The sequence below is a fragment of the Lissotriton helveticus genome, chromosome 5_1 (assembly GCF_964261635.1).
Source record: "Lissotriton helveticus chromosome 5_1, aLisHel1.1, whole genome shotgun sequence".
Lineage (NCBI taxonomy): Eukaryota > Metazoa > Chordata > Amphibia > Caudata > Salamandridae > Lissotriton > Lissotriton helveticus.
The window spans coordinates 1825133262-1825145508 of NC_136065.1; the positions used below are offsets into that span (position 1 = coordinate 1825133262).

Sequence of the window (12247 nt, forward strand, 5' to 3'; positions counted from 1 at the left end):
ACAAGGTGGCTTCACCCCGTGGCCAGCACTTATTCAAGCCTGGAGCCACCTGGGTTTAATAATAATCCTGAATCACTAGGCCCAGCAATGAAAGCTTGAGTAAGGTCTCTTTTTTTATAAATATTGTCAGAGCTCTCGCCGAGCTAACATTTTAATGACGCCTATATGGACAGATATTTTGCTCTAGCTCCCTTTTATGAGTTGCAGCTTTATTTAATAATTGTAGAGAATCCCCAACACCGCTTTTACCTAACTAGGTTAAGTTCGGGCACATTACATTTTTCTTTTCCCCCCAACAAGGTTCATGGTTTGATAATCTTCTCTTTTGCCCCGGTGATAATCGTTCAGTTCAATCCTCAACTCATCTTATGCCTTTTTGCGCTATTTATAAAACAGTATGCCCTAGTTTCCTAGAGTCAATTTTACATTCCATTGATTTTTAAGTCATAAAATTTGGACTTTCGATATCTTCACCAGTTAGACTCGGTTGAAATGTGTTGTGCAGTTGTCATTTATTTCTATTAGAAGCCCACTTATTATCAGGAAAAGATATTGATAAGGTCAGTCTGCGGCCAATTAGTACAAAATGTTTTACTTTTTGTGGTCATCTCAATGTGTTTAGTTCTTTTTGTATATTGACTTGCTGCTATATTCATTGTATATACAAGTTTTAAGGGTGTACTTTTATAGCATTGTTTTTTTTAATTCTAATAGATTTTTATTGGGTGTTTCAGTATTAAATAAAATACAAATAGTACAGACTTAAAAAACATACATTATTACAGAAGTACAGTACAATAAAGCGAAAGGAGTAAACAGCAATGTACAATAGGTTACACAATAATACATACTTCATTAGGCGGTGTATCCGGACAATTTCAGGTAAATTATAGCACCAAAGATATGGAGATGGGACTCAGGATTTCAGGGTGAACCGAAGTAACAGGTTAGCTCCACACTGTTGGATTGTGGTGGCGTCAAGTGCATTGGGGAGGGGGGAGAGAATATCTAAGGTGGTTTATGGGTGGTAAAATAACTGTCAAGGGTAGACCACATCCTTCTCATAGGGGGGCGCCATGGTGATTGTTGGAGAGCTATGATATCCGCTCCCCTGAGGCTAACTATCCAGTTGAGCCAGCAAGCAAAGGTAGCTTTGCTAGAGTCCTTCCAATTACTAAGGACAATTTTAATAGCTGCAGTGAGTATGAGATCAAGTAGCGCCCTGTCGTCGGCGTGGAGGGAGGGCTCTAGGGTGAAACCGAAGACTAGGTATGGAAGTTCTCTGGACGGGGAGATGGGGAAAATTTTACTGATGAAGTCAAATATCTTATCCCAGAAGGGGGTAACACAGTCACAATGCAGAATAATGTGTGCGAGGTCGCCCTCCGCCCTGTTGCAGTTCCAGCAGAAGGCGTCTTGGCTGATGTTATGGGCATAAAGACACGCTGGAGTCCAGAAGGTTTTGTGGAGGAACAAATATTTGGTCTGGGATAAAGTCGGGCTAATTTTGTGTCGCATGCAAGATTCCCAGGTATTGGTCCAGTCCGCTTCCGAAATTGGTCTAGATGACATTTCAGACCAAAACTGAGTGAGTGGTGTGGTGAGATTGGTATGTTGGGGGCGGATAAGTTTGTAGAGATGGGACACTTGATGTCCTAGTCTGTTTAACCTACTGAGGTAAGATGGGAGGGAGGGGTGGTGTTAGAGAGAGTTTCGCCTTAGAGAGTGCGGCTTTTATGTTTAGGAAGGTGTAAAACTCTAGAGGCACAAGGCCATATGTAGTTTGCAATTCTCTGAACGGGATAGAGTATGACCCCTTGAATAGTTGGTGCAGGAAGAAGATACCTTTCTTAACCCACTGAGAGTTATGCAGGTGTTTGCCTTTATGCATTATGTGACGATTGTTCCATAAAGACTCCCAACCCGAGCGGCAGATGCTGTGATCTAGAAATGTGTCGATTTTAAGAAGAGCCGTTTTCGTGTTACGAAAGATCGATTTCGAGTGGGCTAGTTCGTTTAAATTGAGTTAGAGGGCCGCAGCAGGGGTGATTCCGCCTAGGATCGCTTGTTCGACTTCCAGCCAAACCGGGGTGTAGTTTACCGCGGGGGCTAGCCAGTGGGCACCTTGTCTCGCTAGGAAAGCGGTTTCATAGCGTCTAAAGTCTGGTCGGTTGACCCCTCCTAATGATTTGTCCAATCGTAATTTTTTAATGCTTATCCTCGCTTTTTTCCCTTTCCATAGGAAGTTGGCTATAGATTGGTCCAGTTTATGGAAGAAATCTTGGGTGAGTGTTAGAGGAAGCATTGAAATGAGGTAGTTTACCAGGGGGGAGATCATCATTTTGATGGTCTCTATTCTACCCCACCACGTGATGAAGCGAGGGGACCATCCCTCTAGTTGTTTTTTTATTTTATTTAAGGTGGTCTTCTCATTTTGCAGAAGGGTTTCCATAAGGGAGTCCCCAAACTCTATTCCCAGGTACTTTACAAACCCCGATTGCCAGCAGAGCCCAGAGCTCCCCAAAATGTCCTTAGTGGCTAGGATGTTTAGAGGTTTGACCTCCGATTTCTCCCGATTAAGTTTATACCCTGAATGGGTGGAGTATGATTCAATAGTTTACATCAAGGCGGTGATGGAAGGCTCCGGGGATTCAGTCACTATCAGGATATCATCCGCATACGCGGCTAATTTAACGCAAGTATCCCCAAAGTTTACGCCCTTGATGATGTTGTTCTTTTTAATGCCGGCGATGAGAGGTTCCATTGCCAGGAGGAAGAGTGATGGGGAGAGGGGGCAGCCCTGTCTGGTCCCCTGTTCCAGGCTGAATGGATCCTACAATGAGCCATTTATGGCAATGCGAGCGGATGGGGAGAGATACAAAGCCATAACCATATCTATGAAGGTGTTACCTAAGTTGAAGGTGGACATACAATGTTTAAGGAAGAGCCAAGACACTCTGTCGAACGCCTTCTCCGCGTCTAATGTAATAGCTACGGAGGGGGCATCTAACGTCTTGGCCTTTTCTAAAACATGGCAGAAAAGTCTCGTGTTGTCGTTAGACATGCGATGCTTTAGGAACCCAACCTGTGATGTACTAATTAATTTAGGTAGGATCAAGTTCAGTCTGGACGCGAGGGTTTTGGCGTAGATCTTGCAGTCCAGATTTATCAAAGTTATCGGTCTATAATTTTTTGTTAGTAGCGGGTCCTTCCCCTCCTTGGGTATGATAATAATGGTGGCCTCACTCACTGATTTCGTTACTCCTTTTTTGTGGCAAAGGACTGGAACAATTTTAGTAGGGTTGGACTTAATGCGGGCCCGAGTTCCTTATAGAAACCGGCAGAGAAGCAGTCGGGGCCTGGTGCTTTATTGCGTTTGAGGGTTTTATTGGAGTCCGAGACTTCTTGTAAGGTAAGCGGGGAATTCAGTTTCAGATTATCAGCATCGTTGAGTTTTGGGAGCCTAGGGAGTTCAGGTATTTAGAGCACGCTTGAGAGTCGAAAGTCTAATTTATTTTTGTTAAGATCCTCGTAAAAGGACTTGAAGGTGTGTAGAATGTGGTTTTGTTTAGTTTGGATAGTATTGTTTTGATCTTTGATTGAGGCAATGTTAAATTGCATATTTTTATGTTTTAGGTAGGATGCTAATAGTTTCCCTGCTTTGCTACCTTCACACATCCTCAAGGATTTAAATGTATTAACCCACACCCCGCTCTTTTGCTCAGGATCGCGTTATATTCGTATTTCTATTAAGTGAGGTCATTCAGGACCGAAGTATTATGGAGGTCAGCCGCATGAGATAATTCCAAGTTCTTAATGTCCCTTTCTAAAGTAACAAGCTCTAGATTTAGTGCCTTGTTAGTTTGCGCCCGAATACCAATAATCACCCCTCTTATAGTGGCTTTAAGTGCGTCCCAGACATTCGCTATGTCCGAGCCCGGAATATCGTTCAAGTCAAGGTAGTCCTGTATGGCCGATTCAATTTTTTTCTTGTTTTCTGGTTCTGTGAAAATGTCGTCATTGAAGCGCCATCTCTTTGGGGGAAGGATAGATCTGGAGCCTACTAGTTTAGCTTGGATGCTGGAGTGGTCTGATACGAGTTTGGGGGCAATGCTGGTTTCCTCAAAAAGGTGAGTGAAGGGGCTATTGATGAGGATGTAATCGATCCTGGAGTAGGAATTATGGGGAGTCGAGTAGAACGTGTAATCACGTCCATCTGGGTGCTGTAGTCGCCATGAGTCTTGTAGGTCAAATTTGGAGCAGAGGCTTTTCAAACTGTCGTGTGAACGTGTGGGGTGATAGGTACAATGAGATTGGCGGTCTATTACCCGGTCAAGAGGCAAGTTGAAGTCCCCCCCAACCACAAGTAGTTCATCTTGGGGTACTGTTTCGAGTATGGGGGAGAGGGAGTCCTAAAAGATCGGATCGTTCCATTCGGGCCATAAATATTCAGGACGTGGATGTGATCATCGTTCTTTAGAAGGTGTGCCATGACTAACCTACCATCAGTATCCTGAGTATGTGAAACTACGGAGATATTGGATTTCTTTGCAATAAGTGTAATGACCCCTCTCTTTTTGTGTACGGCTGAGGAGCATAAGGTGTGTGAAATCCAGTGTTGTTTGATAAATTCAACGTCTTCGTTGGACAATTTGGTTTCCTGGAGAAGGAAAATGTCACCCATGGCTTTGGCTAGATATTCTAGGATCTTCCTCAGTTTAACCGGGTGGTTGAGCCCTTTGACGTTTAGGGAGACAATGTTAAGGCCTTCCGATATAGACTTTGTGTGGGTCATGAATCTGCAGGGTATCGCCTGTGGATTGATAAAACTACTTTCGTAAGAGTTATCGCATAGTTGGCTTCTGGATCGTGAACTGGCCTAGCTCAGCAATACGTTTTGAGTATGTAAGAAAAGGGCTGGATGAACATGTGACAAACAATCAACCAGGAGTATTTCTGTTTGTTAGATAACTGTACTGTTGAGAATGGAAAGACAACACAAAAAGCAAAAGAAGAGTACACAAGGCATACTGAAACATTCCAAAAGTTGTCTCCCCCCCTCCCCCCCTTCCCCCTCCTCCCCCCTCCTCCCCCCTCCTCCCCCTCCCTCTACCCACACCCTCAATCCCCCAACCCTCCCCCTTCCCCTCCCCCAGCACTAGAACGTAGGAGCAGCGATGGCAGTACCGTCCAAGCTCAACGTAGGATGAGTCAAAAATTTCATCATAACAGGAAAAATCTTATAACTAGCTAGTATTTACTAACAGGGTATATCTAAGTTATTCTAAGCCATTAGAGAAAGTGGCTGTAAAGGCAGGAACTGTTTGGAGCTACAAGTTTAATACTATACCGGACTATAAAACTATAGGAAATGCAGTAGAGCATGATGACCTACGCAGGGGCCATTGGTGTGAGCCTTTCACTTCAGAACAGAGACAACAATGAAGTCAAAAGGTAAGATCTTGACTCATGAAAACTAACTAGTATTTTGTAGTAGTGTATATCCTAAGCTAGCCTAAACTTCAATGTCAACATTTTGCAGTACTATAAAACCATTTCAGATAACAGATAACCATAGTGTCATTAGGCGAGTCTTGAATCATAGATCTTCCAGTTCCCCCAAGTAGCAGTGCGAACAGTCTAGAGACATGACGTTGGACCCAAAAGTAGGTAAAAGTACGGCCTACCTGTTGGCGAGGGTCAACTTGGGGACTGGAAACCAGCTATTTTAGCAGAAGCACAGACTTACATTTGGTAGGGATATAAGCAGGCATATGTATGCATATGTAGGCGACCTAGCAAAAAAACGAGCATACACAAAATGAATGTAGGTCACAGAGAGCCAGTGGTCAGCTCAGCCTTGACCCGTGCTCGATTGATCAGATTCATGAGCTTCCGTCTTCCTTTTATTATATGCGAAGACAGATGAGTCCATTGCCTGCGTAGGTGAATCTTCCAGAAACAGCGCTAGATCATTAGGATTGGAGAAGAAGCGAGTTTTGACATTGGTGATGATTTTGAATTTCGCCGGACCTGCAAAGGAGAACTGTATACCTTTTGACCTCAGTTTTTCCCTTAGGGCTAGGAAGCCTTTCCTTACTTCCATCGTGTCCTTCGAGTAGTCTTGAGTGAAGGTGATTTTGTGGCCTCCCCAGGTGACGGAGTGATTATGTCTGGCGAATTGCAGGATAGCTTCAGTGTGCTGGAATCGCAGTGGTTTGCAGATCAGCGGTCGAGGGCCTTTGTATCCATGAGGGATGAAGGTTGGGACTCTGTGAAGGTTGGGACTCTGTGAGCTCGGTCAAGCTCAAGTTCATGGTTAAATGAAATGCCCGTCACTGAAGGAATCCAAGCGTCCAGGAACGCTACGCAGCAATCAGCATCCTTCTCCGCATTCTCAGGAACTCCAAAGATGTGTATGTTACCCCTCCTATTTCTATCTTCCAATTCTGCATTCTGGCGTCTGAGGGAGTCTGTCGATCTTTGAAGCTGGGAAATAGTTTTGGCCGAGAGGTTGGATTTGTCTTCAACGTCGCTTATCCTTTGCTCTGCTTCGTCTAAACTCTTGTGGACCGAGTTCATGTCCGCCCTTATCGCAGTAAGTTCAAGCTGCATAGTATCAGTGTTGGTTTTCGTCGAATTTGCGAGATCATGCACCTCCGCCAGTTTTTTTAGGATCATATCCAGGGTACTATTAAGGTCTTGCTTTCGCCTTGATGGGTGAGTCAGATATGGACGATTCTGGCTTCACCTTCTTGGTGTTCTTCTTATCAATCCCCTCTGCCATTTTGTTGGTTTTCCGTAGCGGGCTAGCGATGAGGCAGAGATTATACAGTTTGGCGGAAGAGCCAGGTCCAAGAAGATGGTTGGGCCAAGGCAGAGGAAGTGTTTAATCACTGTCCTGAGTGATAGAACAGAAGTGGGTTGCGTCTGTTATTTTTGAATCGCCTCGTGGTGCTTCGCAGAGCAGTGTGGTTGCAGGATAGAAGCTCTTCTGACTCTCCGTATCTTTGTAGAAGTGGTGATGGTGCCGGTCGAGGCGCTGCCACTTGAAGAAAGCTTGCAAGACTTGAAGAGACATGGGTCCCCACAGAAAACCCCTCTGGTAACCTTGGGGTGGCAGAGTAGTGGCTGGGCGGAGAGGTGAGGGACACACAATAAGACCAGTTGACCCAGGGCTCGCAGCTGAGCACTTTGCGCAAAAAATAGTCACTAGAAGGCGATTTACAGAGAGTATGGGAGCATTAGTGTTCCTTCTGTTGTATTCTGTGCCCTGAGCGGTATTGTGATCAGCATTGGTGACACTGGTGGCTGTAGTTGGGCTTTCCAGGTGTAGCTGTGCATAGATGGCGCCCTCAAGCTATGAATTGCGCTTTTCGCGCTAAAAATCTGTCCCAACAGGCGCCATTTTGAGGTCAGGCAGGCTCCCAGGGAGGGCTGAGTAAGAGAACTTCATGGCAGATGTGGGCAGCGAGGTATCGCAGGGTCGCTTTTGGGGAGGCTCCTCCTTGGATAGCAGTAGAAGCGGTGAGGCTGTGCATGCCAGAACCGCTATGAGAAGGGTCTCACTCGCGTTTAAGTTTGGGAAGCTACGATGCGCGACGCCATCTTAGGGGCAGGCATGGCGGAGACCCGGGAGCCGACCACACTGATCAGCGCTGGAGTTCAGGTATCGGTGCGCTCAAGGTAAAGACATGCTGGGACGCGCTGTGATTGTCTCACCTCGGGGGTCCCTTGGGCGATATCGGCGCCTTCAGAGGTGCAGTTGGAGACGGAGGGCAGGTCGCGTGAGGTGGTTCACTCGCTCACTCGTGCATGGCCTGGCAGGCGGTGAAGTGCGGGTGTTAAAAAGCACATTACCCGACTTGAATTCGTTCCGTTTTTTCGCATCGAGTGTGCAGCATGATGTTGGGAGCCCGAATCTGGTGGATGATTGCCGATGGGCTCGACAGTTCTCTCCTGAGGTGAAGGAAATCGCTCTCCTACGTGGCAGGGAGCAGATTAGGCGGCCATTACCACTGCCATCGAAGCCACGCCCCCCTTTATGGCATTGTTTTGCCGAAACAAGTTTGTTTTGAGATTTTTAGATTTCTTATTCCATATGTTAAGCTTAAACCGGCCTCTGATTATTATTTAAATGTTGAGTTTTCGATAATTTTTTTTGTCCTGGAAACAAGATTGAATAAATGGAAAGTTTAAGCTGGCAGTAGATTTTGGGGCTTTTGTTATCTAAGTACATTGCCTGCATCTGAGACTAAGTTGATAGTATTGAAAACAGACTGAATGAGACCATGCCACGATTGGTTGAAATGCGTATTTGGAAGGAATTATATAATTTTCTCAAATTGATATCATCTATGTGAAATACATTTTGAAACCACTGCTTTGTGTAATGCACAAGTAGTTTCATATGTATTTTTTTTTTTTTTTAGACCAGTTTAACAGATCTCACACATGGACAGAGGTCTTTGGCTCCTATGACTTGAGTGAAGATCCCCATTATGGAGAACTATGATTAGAAGTAAGTAATATTTTATTGGTGCTTTTAACTCTCCTTCCTCGCAGTCTTGAAAATGTATAAAGTTGCTCCTGTTTGAGTCCCATGTTCTTGTTTGCCCATGTCTTGCATGATTTTGTCATTATTTCTAGGCAAGAACACTGTTCGAGCACAAGAAATCCACTGATGTCTGCAGTGACCTAAATCCAGTGTAACTTGGTAACTAGAAAAGAGTAGACTGTGCTGCCTGCCCTCAGTATTGGCTTGCAATGAGTTAATACACCCTCTCTGTAATGTATGAGGCTGTCTTTTTTAGATCTAATTATTTTGCAGGAGACTGAACAAAAGGGTTGAGTGGGTGGCTCAGCAGGACAAAGTGTTTTCCACCAGCTAACAGTGATGACGTAGATGGAGTAGCCACTGTTTTCTGGTTGTCACTGGAACAGTCTGGTGATAACCTGCTGCTGCTTTATGCACTCACACCACTCATCTTACTCCACGTCACATTGCCAGAGGACCGAAATCCATTGTGCAACTTTAAAGCATAGTCTGAAAATCCTTTTTCTGGGTTTGCACAATTCTTTGAATTTTTTTGTCGTATTGCTTGTTTTCTGCTAGCACAATCTCCTTTTCTTCTATATCTGGAATAAACGTAAGTGTCTATCTGACAACTTGTTGTCTGACCATTGCCCATCTCTTAACCTGTTGGTAGGATTCTTCGCAGCCAAAGAATTGTCACATATCACCCATGTATACTATTTCTGTAATTTAAAGGGATTGGGTAGCTCTAAACCCCCACTTGGTACTCCATTGATGGTAGGGACGAGCCTATTGTATATGGTAATTATTGTGACAAAGCAATGCATTGTGTTATGCTAGATGTTTGGTAATCCTCCCCCTCCAATGCCTTAACCCCCCCTGCCCCCCTGAGATTTGACAGCTCCGTCTCCCTGAGCGGTTTTGGGGCCCTTGAGCTGAGACAAACCCATCCTTCTCTCCAACTAGAGTTGTGTAGCCCGCTGAGACATGCCCCCTCTCAAGTAGAAAAAAAAGATCACCCTCTGCATCAGTAACAATGCCTCACCCTCTAAGCTATGGAGATCTCACATAAGCAACAGTACGTGAACTATCTGGGTAAAAGGGTCTCCGTGCTGATTGATAGCCAACTACTGACAATAGAAGTTGAATGCTGATGAAGTCCGTATTTTATGAGCAGTCCTGGTCAGAATAATTTTTTGTTCGTCCCTTGCTGTGTCCCCCATATAAGCCTACTGAGCAGGTGCTCCAGCCTTGTAGATATCGCACATTGCTCTACTTGGAGTTATGGCAGTACAATGGACCCCTTTCCATATTGGTGACAACAGAAAAGTTTGATGTGGTTGCAAAATGTATGCTTTGTTAGCTGCTGGCAAAAGAAAGAGCCCAACCCAGATCCGTGGCACCAAAACATTTTGATGAGGTTGGTGGTAGCAAAACGTACACTCAATGAGTTGGTAAAACACATAGTGGTCAACCCTTAGTGTTGATAGCATGCACCTGTCCGAGTTGGTGACAGCTGTAAGTTCTCCTTAATGGTTGTTAGCAATAGAAATACTCTATGGCAACATTTCCCAAACTGTGAGTCTCGAAACACCAAGCATAAAAAAACAAGCATTTGCAATGCAATAGGTCTCGCATTTGCGAGAGTTTGAGCTATTGGCATTGTAAAAGACAATGCCTTTTATTTTTAGGTTTGTTTTTAAAACATAAATAAAGGCATTTTCTTTTACAATGCAAATAGCTTAAACTCTCGAAAATGTGAGCCCTATTGCATTGCAAATGCTTGTTTTGTACAGTGCAGAGTTCGAGTTAGGCCATTCCCCTCATTGTGCAGGCCACGTACCGTAAGCAGCTTTGACCCAGCTCTTTTAGAGACCCCCCAATCCCCAGTTTTTTTCGTTCCACTTAAAGCCCTGCATACGAGAGCGGAGGTTAATATGAACTGGACTGTGTGAGCCGGTAGAATATGAAAGCGTGTGATTTATAAAGTGTGGTGACGGCTAGAATTTAGAGCGGGGACAATGTTTAATTACACAAATCATGCCACGTGCTAGAATGTATTGAGTAGCGGCTGAGAATGGGCAAATCGCAATTACTAAATGGGGGTATTAAAGCAAGGTTGTTGAGCTATTTCCTGCTCTCACCTGAACGCTTGTCAACCTCTGCACCGTACCTCAACTTCTACCTCTGTTGATCTGCTTACAGGATCTTTTCGAATATAGCGCCCAGTGCTGCTAGAACCCTCCCCTTGCATGCGCACCCCCAGCACTTTGAGAATTTCCTGGCGTTTTGGAAGTATCTGAAAGTGCGCCTTGGGTCTGGGAAGCGCAACACAATTTCTTCCTGTGCAGTGATCGAGGCTGCTATTTTGAAGCAGGTGCAATTCTTTTTCATAGGAACCTAAAATAACGATATATTTCAGACTAAGTAAATTGTTTAAGAGAAAATCATTGTAATTAAAAGGGATCCCCCCTAATTATTAACACTATACATGGCCTCTACTAATTAACCCCGTATCAAGTCCACCAGCCGCATAAACCAACAAATAGTTATCTCGTCAATCACCCCAGGAAGCAGCACATTTCATAGATTCTTAAGGCTTGGGCCTCGTGGGGGAAAGGATACTGCCTTTCTGTCTTTTGGTGTTTTCAGAAAGAGGGCAGGACTGCTTGCAGGTCAGAAAGTCGGGGACATCAGGTATGTTTATGTTGATGGACTTACTTGGTAAGTGTCACAGCATCCCGAAAAAACCATGTAAAGCCTAGCATGGTGCTATGTGCAGTAAATAATGGCAGCGGATCTATCCTACAGGCGTTGAAGTGCACAGACATGCACTCTCGTGCTTCTGTGTAATTCTGCTGAAGAAAACAGTTACTGTGGATTGTGAGTATCAGCACTTCAATGTTTCTATTTAAAGCACTGACTGTTTCTGAGCGGAGAGAAAACAGGCAGAGGTGAGCAGTAGCTGGTGCTGGCTCTCGGATGTGCTTTATGGTAGGCACAAGTTGGAGTGGCCTGTTGGTACAGAAAGTGCTGCCCTTGATTAGTTTGAGGTGCCTCTAAACACTGTGCAAAGAGAATCCATTGAAAGAAGCAATACAGGGGGTGGAGGGAATTCGGAAACTGCTGGGGGAGGGAGAGGCACGGTTGAGATAAAACCAAACAGACAGTAGAGGGTAGTACAAACCACGATGTAGAGGCCATATAATTACACGAGGAAAACAGCTGGAAACGAGACCTATTGGCTATGCCAATGCGTGTTTGTCAGCGCTATAGCTGAAATATTATGACACATTATGAATCCGAGATTACACATGGACATGTCAATTATACATGTGCACTTGTACTTGCTATTATATATTTTGCATTGTATAGTATTGTCACACTATCAACATCACACTATCAACATTAAATAAGCAATAAAAACAGGCAAAACGGAAAAGCGCGAGTTAATGGCGTCCTTCAATCAACTCCTCGGGGGTCGTTCCTTAAAGAGTGTGGGATACTGAGTAAGTCTCAAGCGTGTACTGGAAGTGACCAACCTCATGTCGCAGGGCTCTTGTGTGGCTTCTCGTTTTCAAGCTAGCGGTCACAATGCCTCCTTAAGCATGGTGGCTTCTTCCCAGGTTTACTTACCTTGGTAGAAACAGACAGCGACGCAGAATTAATGGCGGAAGTTGCTCAGTTTTTCCAGGTTACCTTTTATGTGGA

The 12247-nt window shown here is 44.6% G+C and overlaps 1 protein-coding gene across 12 annotated transcripts in view; it reads left to right on the forward strand.

Moving 5' to 3' along the window:
* HDAC5 (histone deacetylase 5) overlaps positions 1 to 12247 on the forward strand; it is a 1448645-nt gene that overhangs the window by 128314 nt on the left and 1308084 nt on the right. For 10 of the 12 annotated variants that reach the window (XM_078645209.1, XM_078645212.1, XM_078645222.1 and 7 more), the window contains exon 2: positions 8433 to 8521. The gene's annotated coding sequence lies outside the window, so the exon portion shown is untranslated. Of the gene's footprint in view, positions 1 to 8432; positions 8522 to 8649; positions 8717 to 12247 lie in introns of all 12 variants that reach the window. The other 2 variants (XM_078645216.1, XM_078645210.1) reach the window with 1 other exon arrangement.